The sequence below is a fragment of the Larus michahellis genome, chromosome 2, assembly GCF_964199755.1.
Source record: "Larus michahellis chromosome 2, bLarMic1.1, whole genome shotgun sequence".
In the NCBI taxonomy this organism is placed as follows: Eukaryota; Metazoa; Chordata; class Aves; order Charadriiformes; family Laridae; genus Larus; species Larus michahellis.
The window spans coordinates 88,626,356-88,644,582 of NC_133897.1; the positions used below are offsets into that span (position 1 = coordinate 88,626,356).

Here is an 18,227-nt window from a genome sequence, read left to right on the forward strand (position 1 = left end):
CAAGCACTGACTATAAGTAATAGCAAGGGAGTGATTGCTGAGGAAACTCTTCCTGCCTCCAGAAAGGCAGTAGGAACATCTCTGCCAGACATTTAACACCTACTTAGCAGTTAGGAAATAACCGGCCAATTCAAGAGTTGTTTTGAAAGTTCATCAAAAGATCATTTCTTTCACCACACAAAGCATCTTCTAACGTGACACTCCACTGAATGTTTTAGTCAGCCCAGGGTCTGGTATTGGAGTGATGCTTTGTGTCAAAACAATTTGCCTGTTCAGTATTCGATCCTACCATGCTGTTAATCTGTATTAGAGCTAGGGGAAGCAGGAAAATTCATGGAGTTTTCAGCTCTGTCGAGGCATATGAAAATCTTTACATGGCAAAGTCTTTGGTATAAGAAACTGCAGCAGAATAATTGTCCTGCAATTAACAACTTTTTGAACAGGGCCCGTCCAAATCCTATTCAGGTTACCTCTCCCATTTGAGAAGTGACCCAAATTTCAGAGTTCAAGTGGGTCCACTCTTGGAACCCATTTCTGGGCACATGCAACAAAGTGATTTGGAACAGTCAGCACAGCTTCACCAAGAGGAAATCATGTCTGACCCACCTGACTGCCTTCAGTGATTCAGTGACCTTGTCTCTTTTAAGCCTCTTAATGCTATCTTTTTAAATATTCTTGTAACCAAATTGGTATGTCAAGGCCTGGATGGGTGGACAACCAAATGGGTAAAAACTCGTTGGATGACTGGTCCCAGAGGGCAGTGATTACTCTACCCAGGCTAGTAACAAGCACCAGAGCGGTCAGTCCTGGAACCTGTCCTGTTTAACGTCTTTATCCACGACCTAGAGGAGGTGACAGAGTGCAGGCTAACCAAGTTTGTAGATCACACCAAACTGGGGAGAACCATCAACACACTTGAGTGCAGAGCTGCCATCCTTTGGGACCTAGACAGACTGGACAAATGGGCCGACAGGAACCTCATGACATTTATCAAGGAGAAATGCGAAGTCCTGCACTGAGTAGGATTAAAACCATGCAATGGTACAGGCTGGAGACTGCCCAGTTAAGAACCCTCTATGCAGCATTCATGAGACCACATCTCCAATACTTCCTGAGAGTAGACAGTGAAAAACTAGAACAAGTCCAGCAGCAGGTCTCCAAAGCGGTCAGGGTACTGGAGCACTTACCTTGTGAGGATAGGCTGAGGGACTTGGGCTTCGTCCTGGAGACGAAACAGCTGGGGGAAGTGGTGGGGAGAGAGGGCTAACAGCAGTTCCCATTCCTACAAGGAAGTTATCAAGAAGATAGAGCCAGGCTCTTCACAGCAGTGCATGGTGTGAGGAAAAAAGGCAATGAGCATAAGTTGAAACGAGGAGTTCAGACACTATATAAGAGAAAGCCTTTTTACCCTGAGGAAAGTCAAGCAGTGTAACAGGATGCTCAGAGCTTGTGCAGCCAGTGTCCTTGGAGGTTTACAAAACCCAATTGGATAAAGACCTGGGAACCCTGCGCTGAGCAGGGAGTAGAACTTGTCCACTGAAGTTGTCTTCGAACCAGCATTATTCTATAAATTTGGAAAATACTATTTGATTTTTATAGGAAAACACCACTACAGGATGATCTACTGAAAGATGCAACAGATTTGCTAGCACAGACCTACACTAGCTATATGTACACAAGTATTTCCAAAGCAGCTCTTCCTAGCATGGACAACCTATATCTAATCCAATGAAATAAATACCACCTAAATTTCCCAGAACAATCTAGAACTAAAACTCAGGAGTACCTCAGGGCATGAAATCATTCACACTAGTGCCCCATATACAAAGAGATAATTATTTAGTCCTTCATTCTGCTAACGATTGAATATTGGTCCCACAAGATACTCTCCGTAACACACTTCTTACCACAAGTGTTATAACATCCATGAATTAGAGGTGCTTACACCACACATGATTAAGCACAAAGTCTCCAAGGACAAGTCTACACTTTGGAAGTTAATTAGGAATACATATGAAGTTGCCCAAGTGAGTGGGAAAGGCTAAGACAGGCTGTAGCATTTATTTCCAGGTATCATCCTACTGTACTGCTATATGCTTCTTTGATTGTTACACCGTTTAGCAACAGACCTGTACTACGGCATTTTTTGATATATTGTGCTATCCTAAAACAGAAAATAAATGTAGAAAATCATATTTTACTCTGAAAGTGTTGCCTTTCGGGGACAGAACAACGTTTTACTTTTATTGGATATGGGGGAAGGGAAGAAGATCCAAAACTTCCAAAAGATTCCTAAATCCACAGATTTTCCACTTCCATCATTTGCAATCTTTGACCAACCACTACGGTTTGGAAGCTATCTCGATAAATGACTCACTTTTGGAATATTCCAGCTGTCGCTGATCTCCCAGAAAGATGTCTGAACAAATGAAAACGCTTTAGCAAGACTCTGATATCTGCAGCCAGAAAAGCTCACATTAGTAATTCAGTTTTATTGCAAGTCTCAAGATACTGCTAACATAAATGCACTTTGTCCCTTGGCTCAAGGAATTAGTATATCTCAATGTTTGAGAAGGCTTCTATTTACCATACCTGACAATATGAACTCATAGAAATTCAAACAGCTGACACTGCTCAGCATTACAGTGAGCATATCCCCGCTGGTGATTCCTAGAACCCCCAACAGTACTTTTGGAATCAAGGTTCTGAAAAAGAGTTTCCAGATCTTCATTCTGCAAAAGGACTTGAATTGCACTTCTAAGTGCAGATGTGAATGGCAAAAACTGGGGTTTGTTTGCCATGACTGCATTTGAGCTTAATACTGTATAGCTGCAGCTCTGAAATAACATTTAGCTATTCTGTAAGGTGACAAGGTGCCTTTATTTCAGAGCTGCCTAGTCTATGCATAAAAACATTCAAAAAGCATTACTTCCATCACATGGGAGGGAGAGGGAAGCTTTCAATCATTTGCAGATTCAAGTTACTGCAGATAGTTAAACACCTGATTTATGGGTACAGGCGCTGTTTGCCTCTGCACATTATGGTAGGAGGACTTCAGATTTTGTTTTTTGTGGCTCCAATTTTGCTTCAACAAGTCAATTGTGAGTGGAAGTAACCGAATAGCACGCAAGATGCCAAGTAGAGGCCTCTGCAAACTTGGCCCAGAGCATACATGCTTGTTAGTCTTAAGTTTGCTGTTCTCATTTTAATCCCCTGTGCTTCTAGCATCTGCAAATTGTTTAGCAAATTTAAGTCCTTCATTTATCCACTTACAAACCAGTCTGCTTTCCTATAATATTTTATCATCAGATTTGTGGAGCTGCCATTGTTCCACTTGGATGTTAAATTAAGTTGTATAATAAATGATGGTAATCTTCAAGCATTTGCCACCATGAAGGTGCAGGTATCAGTAACAGCATGCTGCTTATTTAAAATATTGCTGCCACAAACGAGAGCGCAATAGGAAATACTAACAGCAATTTTGAAAGGGAGTTGCTGCCACAAATGAGAGCGCAATAGGAAATGCTAACAGCAATTTTGAAAGGGAGTTACATACACCCATGCATTTCAACTCCACTGTTACCTCCAACCATACCATTTTATTATTTTATCTATGATTCTATGATTTTATCCTGCAAGTTACATCATCATAATGGGTAAATATTATGTGCTAGTGAGACGTTAACTACTCTACAAATGATTTAAGATTACTTAAATTATTTATCTTCGGGTTTTTTCCTATCCCAAAATCAATTGGGAAACACTTGCATAGCTTGGTACATTCTTGACCAAATTTCCCATAGTACACAAGGTATCTTTCTGGCACATATTTCTATGTTCTTATGATCATTTGACCTACCCTTCAGCTCATAGTGATATATCAGTGGGTGGAATTATTGCCAGTTTTTCAATGCATTACTATGCTAGTTTTAATCCTGTAGAAAGAAGCAAAGGACAACGTCCTATTACACCAGAGACGATGGCATTTTTCTGGAAAACATGATACAAACCTGTCCTTAGTAAAAACCCACACAAACACTGAATAAACAAAAGAGTAAACTTTAGAACAGCTCCCCATTTTACCTATGAAAAAAAAAAAGGAAAAAAGAGAAAAATAAATACAAAGGGTCTGGCATGCAGTGAAGCAAAAAGAATCTTTCCCTCACTTCAGATTTCAATGAGTTGCACATTTCCAGACAGCTGTTCTGTTTCAAACAAACAGGCAAAGTCTGCCTCAGGATACTAAGGCTTTTCTATTAATATGTTTTTGGCTAGATAGGGGTAATCTGCCATGGAGTACCTATATCTGTATATCTTAATGAACTAGGATTATGTCTCCCATCACTCTAAAAAAAAAACCCAAACCACAAAACAAATAAACAAAAAAACCACCCCACCACACACAAAGAAATCAACAAACCACAAACCAAACCAAAACTAAAGTGTTAGGAAACAAATTCATATTTTAAGTAAAAAATGCTACGGGTAGCTTTATTGCCATGGCAGAGCATTGTTCCTCAAGAGTCTTGCCTTGCAATGAAAGTTTCTCTTGCCTTGCAGATCTGATTTCCAGCTCCTAGATGAATTGCAAAAATGAGTCCCATGGAGTTCTGGGTAATTCACTTGGCTCCCACTGTTCTTCCAGCCCTTCCAAGACTGCAGCCGTTCCAAGGCAAGCACAAAAACCCAAGCATATTTGCCATTTGATGTACTATGTAAGCAAATAACATGTCTTTCTTCTGGAAAGAGATACAAGTCTGACAACTGTGTAGGGGAGATTGGCCTTACTTCATGCTGCTTGATTTATTTCAGACCTGAACAGACTTAATCGGTCTCGGCAGATGACCACTATGATTTGATGACCACATGTGGCCAAACCTTGAGGGGAAAAAGACGGCAGCCAGAACTTTTAAATGAACAAACAACAGGTGAGAATACAAAATCATCTGGTCACCCAAGATGGGCAGCTGTGGACATAGGAAAAACAAGACAGCTGCTTGTAGTTGGTAGTGTTCACTGCTAGAACACTATTTTTCCTTACAAACTTACATATTTGCAATAGATATCCCCAGGAAGATGTCTGAAAATGCACATAGGATCTTAATTCCCTTTAAAAACAAAATTCCATAGTAATTCAGCTTATCCGTAACAGATGCTCATTTTTAGAAAAAAACATGGAGTTCCCATCGAAATTCAACGAAAAGATTTGAATGGAAATCTGATAATTATGTTTAATTCATAGCATCTTGGGACTAGACACTGGCTGTTCAAACAGCACAGAAGAATATACTACTTGACACAGATGCCAGCTGAATACTGCCACCAGACAAGAAACTTGGGAATTCAGATAAAAATCTGTGCTTTAAGACTTGAAATCTGCATTTGTTTTGGACAACAAAGAACTCTCCTCTTTCCATGAAAAAATGCATGCTACTAGTCAGAAAAACTCTTCATATATAACAAAAGGAACAGTAGCTGACTAGTGGGAGAGTTACAGAGTTACTGATGTCTGAGAAAGAGAAAGCACTTCGGATGTGGAAAACAAACAGCTGCAAAATAACTGTAAGACTTTTTATTTTACATTTGCCAGAACCAACTTCCAAATATGAAATTATAGATCTACAATTTTTTTCTGAAGACTGAAAAAAAAATATAGAATAAGCAAAAGATTTTAAAAGATTCACCAAAGGGGTTTGAAACAACAAGTAACAGAAGAGAGAACAAATAGCTTAAATATGGTAACATGCTGGAGAGATAAGTTTTTGTCAACCATGAAGTATAATTTGACATGAATGTTATTTCTGGCAATGGGCATCCATAAATAGCATCATCAAGAGCACGCTAGTGTGCCAGAAAAAGCCATTGCCAATTAAACAAATTCAGCCCTTTCTTCTTCCCCCTTTCCCTCACTATATTCGACAACTCTGCAATAAGAAACCCAGCGCTGAATTTTAACTAGCAGCAATATACTTGGAGAGAGCCTTCCTGAAACCTCCTGAAGCACTGGGGCAAGTATAAAGCTGAGGTCTATCAGGGACAAAACTCATCTATCATACCCTTTAAGTGAGACAGATGCCTGGAATTTATTTCCATTTCATTCATCCGGCCCCACGGCTCCATCCCCCATCTCGTACAGCAACATTAATATGGACCTTGAGAAGATTTTGTTACAACTATGGTGCCCTAAAGGAGCAGCGTTTACCAGCTGCAGAAGCAGACTGTCCTCACCTGAACCAGATTTAAAATTCCAGGCAACAGAACAGAATCAGATCACCTCACACAGAAATCAAACACGCTACTTAAAGACTGTGGGGGTCAAAAAGATGAGTGGGAATCCTTCCTTCCATTAGCCTTCCATATTTCTAGGATACTCTGCCTAAATGTACCAGATAGGGTTAGCTTTTGATGGGTTAAAACTCAGCAAAAAGTTTTTCTAGGATAAATAAAAACAGGCGTACGGGGATTTGGAACGAACCACATTTCCATATTTGAGAGCAGTAGGCACTTTTGAAAACATGAGCTAATTCCACACAGGAACGGCACAATTAGGTTAGAATTTTCAAAGCAATCTCAAGTCATTCAGTAGCCAAATTCTGTAATAAAGCAAGCCCTCAGGTGAACAATTGTCATCATCAAATCTTTAAACAGATTAATTACAAGCTTAATGCTTGTAAAGATGTTTTTGTAACATTTAACTAACAGAGGCAAAAAATTTTAAGTAATGCTTGGATGCTTGAGTTTACAAACATATGTCAAGGACTTAACTTTTGGCATAGATAAGTGAACCAAATACTTTCAAACTAAATGTCAAGGCTAACAGCTGACCAATCTAAATGTATTCAAATGGAAATATACTGCGCACTCTAAGAGTTCATTTACTTTTTGCTGCTTCTTTTACTGGGGGGGGGAGTGGGAAGAAAGGTCTGGACTTTGGACTGCATTCACTGAATAGCCAATACTGCAGAGAAATACTTCAGCGTAAGGAAACCATTGATCATAACAATATTTGTTGGATCATAAAAATCTGATTAAACAGCAACAAGCCTGTTCTGAATCAACACTAAGTATTGGGTTTTAATACTGTGTATGCAACAGACATACTCACTGAGAATTATGATCTACTTTGTTTATGCTCATTTTGAATGCTTTTCTCCTCAGATGATTTACAGTTTTATTTTCTTTTTCAAGGCTCAGTTCCTAGAATTCTTAAACCATTCCAACTGAACCACTTCTAGTTCGTCCATTAGATGTTTCATTAATGTTGAGATCTTACAGTGCCCACTCAGCATTCCTATTGCTGATTCATTTTCACATGGCAAGCGAGTTTTGACCAGTTACTATTTCACCCCAAAACTGAGGTCTGTATTATCTGTATAAGGCAACTTGCCAGTGTGTGTGCTGTCACCAACTGGGCATCTGGTTTTACAGTATCCCCCCAGGGGCCACTTTAAGATTTGTTTGGAAATTCCAACCTTTAGTCATGCTTAGTCCTGCAGTCCTCAAACATCCTGTCTCCTTGAAATCCCACATCAACTGGACAATACCAGGAGTGCAGGTAATACCTCTGTCTTGCCTCACATTTCCTCCTGATTTATGCAAAATATCTCCTGCTTTAAGGCAGCCTTGCAAAACCCATTCCTCCAAGAGTCAGGAAGAACTTAGAAAAAAAATTTTCTTGCAGTCCAACCTGCAAGAAACTAAATGAGAATATTAGTTGCATCCATGTCAACACTGAAAAATCATCCATTCATCCCAATACAGAGGCAAGGCATTTACAGAAGGCTCTTAAGAAGCTCAGGTTATCACTCTGCAAGTCTGTGAGTGACCAGTCTCCGTGACCCAGAAAGGCTGCTCTCAGTAATATTTCTCAATAAATACAACCAGAAATATCACCACCTTCAAAATAACACTGAAAGGGGATTCCATAGTACTATTGTGTTAACTGTCACAGCTGACCAGTTTGAAAGAGGATCACCTAAATGTTTGCATGTACGTCACAGGTTCTATAGGGAGACAAAGGAAAAAAACCTGCTAGAATCACAATTCTTTTTTTTCCTCCAGATTTTTTATACCGTTGCCTACAGACAGTTATTCACAAATGGATCCAGAATATCTAAGTATTCTTTTAAATTCAGGTGTTAGCTTGCAGCAGAGTCACTACCTTTTAGTACACTGGAGACATGCTGCAGTTGCAACAGTTGCTTTTAAACTAACTTTTAAAAATTGCTATAATTTCTATTACCTGTTTTCTTACACTTAAGTTTCATATACATATATAGAGTAAGAGAATATTAAGATGCATGTTATCAATATAAGTAATACTTACGCTTGCACATACAGTTCATCACTTGAAGATGTGATAGACTGATTTGACCTACGATTATAAAATCCACCAATTCACCAATATTCCAAAAGAATTAATGACCGCTCTTAAATTTTACATAATTGGAATGACCACACAACGTACAGTAACACCTGGAAATACAAGTACAAAAGTGTAGATTGGTGCCATTTTAGCACTCCTAGACATGGAGAAAGCTACAGTTTTAACATATCCATTCAATTTGCTTGAATGTATGGATCCCCATATGATCCCCCCCCCCCGCCCCCCAAGCAAAATGTGTCATTAGCCTTTAAAAGGTGCAGCTTTTGCTTTTCACATATATATTGCTCATCTGATCATACAGCAATGCAGCATAACACTTAAATGAACTACACCTTTTTTTCCCCCAACAATTCCCACAATATTCATGCTCTTCACATTACTAAAAATATGTACGTGTTTTACTCTTCAGTTTCTAGTTAGTGTGGTTCTCTTTGAAGTCTCTTGGTAGCTCCTAGAAAGTTAACCAATAACAGCAATCCTCTAAACTTAAACTACTTCAAGTTCAGTCAATATTCAAGTCTAAACCCCCCCCCCCAAAAAAAACAACCAATGCCAAACCCACAACAAAAAAACCTCACCCAATCACCCCCAAAACTAGTAAACACTACTTTTTTCCCCAGTATTTTGGTACCTCCACAAAGTGACTAGAAACAAGTATCCTACTTGTTATATCATTACGCTATATCCACTCTGTATAAACGCAGATAACTCCATTAGATAAAAGGCACGTGTGTGAGTGAAATCAGGCCCGTCAGTCATTATACAGCTAACATATAAAGAATTACGCTAGCAATGCACTGCTCAGCCACTACTAAAGACAACAAAACAAACTGCATCAGCTGATGAACACAGGCTAATATCACTGAACACAGAAAGCAGTGCTTAAGGTGGAATATCAAATCTAGTACATTAAAAAAGTCTAACACTTAGCAGTGTCCAAAACCAAAATATACTGTACATTATTTTAGGTGTCAAACGGCTGTAAGAGACCATTAAACCAACATCTCATCAGGAAATTCCTGGATTAACAAAGTAACACATGCAGGCGCCTCCTCTTCTGGCCACCCATTCACTGTAATGCCTCTGAGAGTAAATTATACATAATCGTTACATAAATCACAGCTCATTACTGAGTCATATAATTTGCCTTCATAAGGAACAAAAATGTCATGTACTAGAAAGAATAAATCTCCCTGCCTAACGGTACTTTTCTTCTCCACTACTGTATTTATCACTTGTAGTTCCCATCTAATATTTATCTCACACAGTTATGAACTTCATTGCCAATGTTTAGATACATCTTAATTCTTGTGGAGTGAGTGCCATCACCCTGAGGGTAAGGGTCAAATTTTGCTCTCACATCAAAGCAGTGCCTTGGAAGCCCAGAGTTAAACTGAGATAATATGAAAAAACCTGAACCAAATAACTTACTGTATTGGTGATCAGCCAATAGTCTGCCAGCTGTGCTACTGGAAGAAAGTAAGTTATCTGCCAATTTTTGAGCAGGTATGCACTCTCAACATGAAGAACCAAGACTCTTGAAGCCAGAGGATTATGTTTAGATAGCTTCTATACTACTTTCACTAAAGTACATTTTCTCAGGCAGACTATATATGGTCAGAGAGCATTATCTGGCTGACGTGCATTTAGTTACATAGGTCTCCATGTTAAGACAAAAAAAAAAAAAAAAGTTTTTTGTTAGAAGCAACACTGACCAAAACCAAAGATTGTACAGGCACACTTCATTCCAAGTAGGAGTGAACCCTGTGTGACAGGTCTTTGTGGGGTTAGTGCCTTGTACAACAATTTCTATCAAGCATTGAACAATTCTCTGCAAGCAGGGGGTGAGGAAGGAGTTCACAACTTCTAGATGATCTCAGAGAAAAACCAACAGCCACGGTCACTTAATTTTTCTTTCATGTTTCCACAACAGCTAATCCTGCCAAAATGATCCCAATCATTTCAGAATGTTTACTTTTTCTAAACTGCCACATTTACAGTGAAGAATAACTTAAGATACTGCCTTTTGCACCAATTGTGCTGATAGATCTCCCCTCACACCCATGGACCAATATTCTCAACAGCCCCAGAACAAAATTTGTGTCACATCAATAGCTAGAAATCAGACAAGCAACATTTTTGACTTTATGATGTGTCATGTTTGGCAGAAAACTTGTTTAAAGACAATATTGCATTTAAATTGTTATAATCTTTACCCGAAATAAGAGTTTAGCTCACACAAGATTTTCAACTACTTCTTCCACTTAAAGCACATGCAGATTTCATTTCTTATCAAGCTAATATTGCACTGGTATCTGCTGTCAATATTCAGAAAAACCATCCATTGTGTTGTGCACCATCAGAGAAAAGCATCAATGATGATAATCCAAACAGCATTTCTTCTACGTTTACCAGTTGCTGCTGTTTTTAGAAGTCACACAATGCTAATTTCACACCATAAATGATAAAGATGGGTTCCAAGCTAAGCCACACATCAAACATTTTACATATAGTATTTCATCTATTAAAATAATATTGTTCAATTTAACTAAAACAATTTTCTACTTGTGCAGCTAAGACATGACCTCAAAACTCATACGTAAAGCCCTGAGTCTGAATTGGGAGTCTTCACGTAAAAGGCTGTTTTAAAACCAAGCATATAGACAAGTGCTCATGAATAAAATTTGTCATGTAAGACATTTTCGCAGAGTAATTTTGTATCATTGGAATTTTTTATGTTTTCACCCTACACTCATTGATAGTTCTTATTCAATGTGATACATATGAGCATTCCTGTTACACTTTCTCCCAGTTTCTAGTGAAACATGCCAGTTTCCAGTGGTTCAAGAACTACAACTGTCATTTATCATTATCATTTAAATCTGCACCCAAATGACGACGTTACTCCAGTATTTCAAAAGGTATCTTAAAACTCCTTAATCAGAAAGAAATATCCCCACTTTGCATGAGCAATGTCCATTAGAAACCCCCACTAACGAATGAGATACTTCAAAGAATAAAAAAAAATAAATAAAAATTCTCAAATTTCAGACTCCAAACTGAGCTAAAACCCCAGAGGCAAATGGCAGGTTTTAGCTGATAATCCACCACAAGAGAGTCTCATCATTTTCGTTAAGAATATTATCTGGAGAGATATTTGAGAGAGAAATGACGGCTTCCAGACCACAAAGCACTTGACTCCCAAGAACGTATCGTTCTGTCAAATCTCTTAGTCTCCTCTAGGAAAGACGCAAGAGCAGACTAGCTTATTGTTCACATCAGAGCTGCTCAAAACTTTTACTTTTCCTGGCATGCATGTTTCCTCCTTAGTTACACTCACGGGTCTGAATCTAATCTGAATAGGAAGCACAACTCAAGCTGACAATGTAATTGCTTAATTATTGCAGCCGGCTCACCTTCCAAAACAAACTAGCCCAAAAGAAATCAAAGGAAAGCAGAAAGCAACTGAGTGTCTCATGAGCCAGAGCATGGAAAACAGTGGAATAACACAAATAGGGTAATGACAAAAAAATGTTTCTCTAGTAATACCAACACGTGTCATAGAATTCATCAAAAGGTAAAAGAAACTTTCAGATTAGCATTTGGTAGTTTGAGCTCATTTGTTTGTTTTCTCCTCATCTTACTTTGTGGAAATGTTGATCTGGTAAAGCTTTAGCAACCATACATGTATACCCTTTAAAACTAATGGTGTAAATAGAAAGTTTATTTACTTTCTAGGCAACCTAAGTATGTTAATAGTCACTACCAGTCCCCTAAAAGTCTTTGACCACAGCAGAACACATTGGGAACAGTATTTTTGGTTCCATCTTGAAAGAAAAACTCCATCCAGCCCCCACTGCCCACTGAGGCTGAATCCAGGTGAAATAGGAAGACAATTATTTTTTGCAAGGTGCTTCAGGGAGAACGCACCACAGCTACTCACCGTTTTTGGCCAACATCAGACTGGGCTAAGTTTGAACTGCTGTTTTAATGAAGAGCTTTTAGGAGAAAAAAAAAAAAAAGAGGCAGTAGTTTTCCCTGTTTCCTCAATTCATGTTAAAAAAGGAATGTAAGTCCCAAAATTAACAACTGGACTCCATATGCTCTAATGGGTGGGACCACACTGTGCATGTGTCTTGCTTATTTCTCTCTCCTCCCAGGATGTGCAGTAATATTCTTTTGACATGCTGCTGTTTACAGAACCATTTTCATTTAACATTTTGTTCACATTTCTGAAAAGATAAACCATGCTGAGTAATTTGCCGCTCTCTTATCACACGCATAGGTTTAAGCTCTTCAGTCAACTCTGCAAACTAAACCTGTCTGAATGTGAAATTGCATTTGTTTTTCATTGTACATCACCTTCAGGATAGGCTGAGTAAGCTAGCATCATGCTCCATGTAGTACTTCTGCAGCTCCTTTGAAAGCAATAGTCATTGGCTACCTATTAAACACATCTTCGCTGAAATTTTTTTCCTTCGACTAGTACAATAAAAAAAATGGTAGCACATGCCTGATTGAAGCATCTTTCACACAGTACTTTCACTAAGCCGTACTTTGTCATGAGACTTAAGTTATTTTAGAAAACCCCAGTCATCTTTCTTTAAAGCAAAGCCACTACCAGCATCACCACCCAGCAACAGGCACAAACATAATACCTACCTGTTCTGTTTCAAAACAGCTCCTACATCAAGACATTTCCATCCTTGTTGCCTAAAATGATCACAAAACCAATGTAACACTGGACCATCTTGCTCAAAACCCATCTGGTATAGCAGATTTCCATGCTGCAGTGGGAGGGACCAGCAGGTAACACTGCTCTCGGAGCAGGGCGCTCAGTGGAGGTCTCAGACTGAATTGGACGCACTTCTGTGTGGGGTGGGGGAATTTGAAGAAACCAGGCAAATGGTACTCTGACCTTTGCTCTTAAAGAAAATAGAAAAATCCCACAAAGGCCTGAAACTCTCACTGGGTGGCACATATAGCCCCTTTACACAAAGCTTTGTTTTTCTCCTTCGGTAACGCTTGAATAGTCAGAGAAAGCAACATGCCAGCAAGAAGTTTTACTGCCCAGCTACCCGATACTGCACACTCGCTGGAGGCTTCCACTCGGATTACCATGTTGCACTCTGAGTCACAGTGTGTTTCTGTAAAATGTTTGACTGTACTTGGAAAAAAGCCTGAACAGCAGTTGCTCTTGTAACAGGGAGAAGGTACCATGAATAAATGTCTGGCTGCTTTTTAGGAAAGGTGGGAGATAGGAAATTAAACTAATTGGCAGTGTTTTGAAGCATCACATCTGATAGACAGGTGGTTCTCACTCAAACACGGCAAATCTCTCCGAGCACTCTGCAGTTAGCCAGCTCTGAGATAATTATCGCTGCTAGATTATATCAGTGCAACCAGTAAAAGAACTTTATTTGGGTCTTTTGTTTACATACAGCCCCTAAGGTATTTCCTTTTTTAAGAGGTTGCTTCACATAGGGTGTCAGCACGGCTTCAGCATTAACATTTTCAAGTAGGGCTTCTCTGACCTGACCTAATGAAATAACTCATCCACAAATGCAAGCATTATTTATGAAATCCCTGTGTGATCTTAAGACTAGAGTCATTGCTTTTCTATATTTGCAAAACAGAATTTATATTTATTTTAAATACTTAAATGCATCCTCCCTCCCCCTTCTTTGTCTTTGCAGGAAAAGCCTGTTATTTTCACAGCTGAAAGCAATAATTTCTAAATGGGAAAACATTTCCAAATGTGAAACTTCTGATTATCACCAAGATGTTCAACCGTTATTTTGTTTGGGTTTTGTTTGTGTTCCCCTCTCCCCCAAACAACCATCTGCAAAGAGGGCGAAATTTAAGTGTGTGTAAGGATACACATTTACAGGAAAGTAGGTTTTCAAAGCATTTATGGTTTGTCCAAAAAGCATCATTAATACAGTCCACATTTGGCATCATAAGTGTGCTCTTCTTTGACTAGGACAGGAAAAGCACTTTTATCCTAGTATTGGGAGAGGAACGTAACCATCTTTCAAAGTCTTATCTATTGAGTAATAGTGATGATCATACTGTTCTTAAAAGTCACAAATCAGAGGCTAGTTTCTGTAAGAACAATCTTCCCCCTAAATGTCCTTAAAGGCTGAATTCTGCTAAGTGAAAAGGGTAGTGATGGTTTTATAAAGGCTCTTCTCCTCTGCTGGTCCCAAAGCTGTTCTTAAGCAACCACCAAGCAGTAATCATGCAGTCAAAGATTACCTAGAATAAACAAAATCTCTGTTCACAAATCTTGTGGCTATACAGACATAAATATTCTGAACTCCATTCATATCAGAGCAATTGCAAAGGATTCCTGCAGCAGTCTAATACTGAAAAGCTTGAATAACTTGTAAAAAAGTATCAGAGGGAAAGGCTTAAAGGATGGGAACATGTTGGGTTCAGTGCAGAAGGTCATAAAATATAGATCATTTAATATCAAGGGAAAAGCACAATACATGCTGCTCTCCAGAAAATAATCAGGTGGTTACATTAGCTACAGCCGCCTTCTCTGTTTGGCATTTCACCACAATGCAATGACTGCTTTTTCAACTGCTAGTAGGATTTAAATTTGATTTTCCTAAATTGAACAGAATGATATTCCAACACAAACTATTCTATGATAGCAAACTATTCTATGAATTCACGTAGCAGCCTACATAATCATTAAGTGTTGCTTTTCCACTAGATGTCAGGGAAGACACAATCCCGTTTTCACAAAAGATGTTCCAGGCACAACTTTCCAGTTGCAGCCAGCTAGAAAACCAGGATGGTCTGGTTTTCTTTTCTTTTCTTTCTCCTTCCTTTCTAGGAGCAATTGAGAGAAAAAGTTGAAGGATTCCCCCATCAGAAAACATCATGGTAAGTTGGTGGACAAAGTCCTTGTGTCTAAGTCCTAGACATAATAATCTCCTCAAAAGTAGCAGAATTGAGCATGACTAAGAAAAATGCAGTAACAGAAAGTGCAGCAGACTGTTCTTCCTGTCAGCATAATTTTATGGGTAACACTACCATCTACGAGTTATGCCTGGCTAAAGTCTTTTAGTGTTTTTATCCCGTTCTCCTGAGGGCTATAAAATGGTAACTGTACAAGAGTATGTATTATTTTAGGTTAACAGTAGGAAGAATAATGTTTCTGGACTAATAACTGCGATACATTCCTTACCAGATCAGAATTCCTTTCCTGCAAGTGCAGCCTTCACAGAGGAAACTGTCAGAAGAGTAGCGTGTGTAACCAGAGTTGACAACTCAAGAGTTGCTATTCCCGAGAAAGTCTCATTTCTTGGCTTTACGCAAAGCAAATCTACCAAGAATGAAATTTCACAAAGTGGATTCTTAAGACACCAACACACACTTCCAGGGCATTAACTGGGCTCATGGATTCAGTTCTACAGACAAAAGAGGGTATTTCAAAAGCTTAACCACAACCACTTCTCAATATTCCCAACTATTACTAAGAAAAGCCTGGTGACCCTCCATTCTGAAGTACACCCATTTCAAAATCATACCCATGACAAGCGGTCCCAAAGAAAAGGAATATATTCACACTGGATGTGAATTCTCTCCACATGAAAATGTGGCATGCGTTTATGTGGAGGATGCTTAACTCCAGCAGGAAAATTAAGAGAAGAAACCAAAAATAAAGTTATACTGCAGAACCTGCATTATTGAGAAAAGAGTTTTACCCAAGAGGTACCCCGTACAATGCCACAGAACTGCTACCTCCAAAAGAAACCAAGTAGAACTATGCTCATGAGGTAACACCATGCTTGTCCTTTTGCCAAGAAATCTGGCTCTACATAGCTTCACAAAATTCCTGTACATACACACACACAAAAAAAAAAAAAAAAAGATGAAGAAAGAGAGGAACGCCACAGAGGAAACAGTCCCTCTGCTCAAGCATCAGCAGTAACTAAACTTTAAAAGTTAAAAAGCAAATCTTTGACCTTGAATGTTAGATCACGGTTAATTGTTTAAGTGTCTGTTAAAGAAGGGGTTTTTTTGGGGGGTAGGGGGGGGTGGCTGGTGAGGAGTAATAGTTATGGGGATTAAGCCCGCTCTACTTTGTAAGTTTTCTCAAAAGCCTCACCACAAAGGATAATGCGAAACAGCACAAAGTTGCAGATTGGGGGAGGTAAAAAAAAGGGGGGAGGTAAAAAAAAAGGGGGAGGTAAAAAAAAAGGGGGGAGGTAAAAAAAAAGGGGGGAGGTAAAAAAAAAGGGGGGAGGTAAAAAAAAAGGGGGGAGGTAAAAAAAAAGGGGGGAGGTAAAAAAAAAGGGGGGAGGTAAAAAAAAAGGGGGGAGGTAAAAAAAAAGGGGGGAGGTAAAAAAAAAGGGGGGAGGTAGGTATGGACAGGAAATTAATTTAATTTCTATAGGCGTAAAACGGAACGTAGGAAAGGATAAATAAAGCTTGGAGTTTTAAGGATCCAAAAGGGCACAACTAATAAGTACAGTAAGCATATGAGATTGAAGGGAGGGAAAAATACAGGCAACGACATGAAAACAGAGAGAAGAATGTTACATTCTATTTCTCAATGCCAAGCCTAAATACCTGAAAGTAGGAGTGTGCCTGCCAGAGAGAATGCTTGGTGGTGATGTGAACGACAAGGGGAAGGAAATTCAACATGTGGAACCACTCAGTAGTTTTTACACAGTACTTTAGTAACAGTGTTCCCCACCCTAAGTACTCTGTGCAGGTTCCAGTGGAATTAATTCCAATGTATTTACAAGCAGGTTACTAGCCAGAGGACACATGCTAACCGGGTTAGGATAAAAGCTGAACTTTGGAAGAATTACAAGCAAGGCTCCTCCACTCTGTCCTATAAGAAATTCTCTGTAGGGCTTTGGAGCTCAGCAGAAGCAGCTCCGTTCTCTTCAGCTTCATATTCCCAAGTCTTGAGGGTGATCATCACTCCTTTTCTTTCCCTGCACAGTAAACGGACAAACAGATTTGCCAGGGGGTAAATGTATGGGTAGCCATACATTTTGTGGCACAGTTATAGTGGTACACTTACACAGACCAAAGTAACACCAATCAGTAGACAAGCGTGCTGATGGACTATGCCCCACCCTGAGACGTAACCATAAAATGGGATATTCCTACGCAACAGTTGTCCCTCATATCACTGACCGGGTTTGATTAAACCTGTGACATCAGTTCTGTACTTTACATTGAGCCAAGAGTCCTAGTACCTGCAAATGAGTTGGTATCAGTGCCTTTTCTATTTCCTCATGAGCCTATGTAGGAAAACAAAGAACGTGCTCTCAAGAAGTGCACGTTGTTTAGCTATAAATGAGGCTCTGACCCACTACTACTTACCCACTACTACCAACAGAACCTCCTTCAGACTGGAAAATGTGTAGAAGGCCCAAGTCTTTAAAAAGACCATGCGTATGAATATGCGTACACACACACACCCCTGCTTTCTCTCAAAAACAAAGCCATCTTCAGATGGTTTCTTGGTGGCATCAAAATATGAATACATGGGAACTCCAAAGCCAGGATACAAGATAGTACACAGCCAACATTGGGAAAGTGATGAAATTGGAGCAACACAGCTAAACACGTCTGGTCAGGTTTTATCACACTGATGAATAATAAAGTCCTGCTTTGGTCAACAGGTTTGTCTGTTCAAATAACGTGTTGTAATTATTCAAGGTTCCAGTGGTGAAAAGTCGTCTTTGTCAGATAAGGAAAGGGAGCAAGGGAAGCATCAAGCTCTCTCCCCTTTTTATCACAGGAGGAGATGCTTTTTTAATCCCTGAGAAAAATGAGGAGTTAGTGCTACCCATGTTCTTAGTGC

General features: G+C 39.2%; 1 protein-coding gene across 1 annotated transcript in view; it reads right to left on the reverse strand.

Annotated features, from left to right (window-relative positions):
• Positions 1-18,227, reverse strand: part of FBXL7 (F-box and leucine rich repeat protein 7) — a 200,175-nt gene that overhangs the window by 99,363 nt on the left and 82,585 nt on the right. The gene's annotated exons all lie outside the window — the stretch shown is intronic.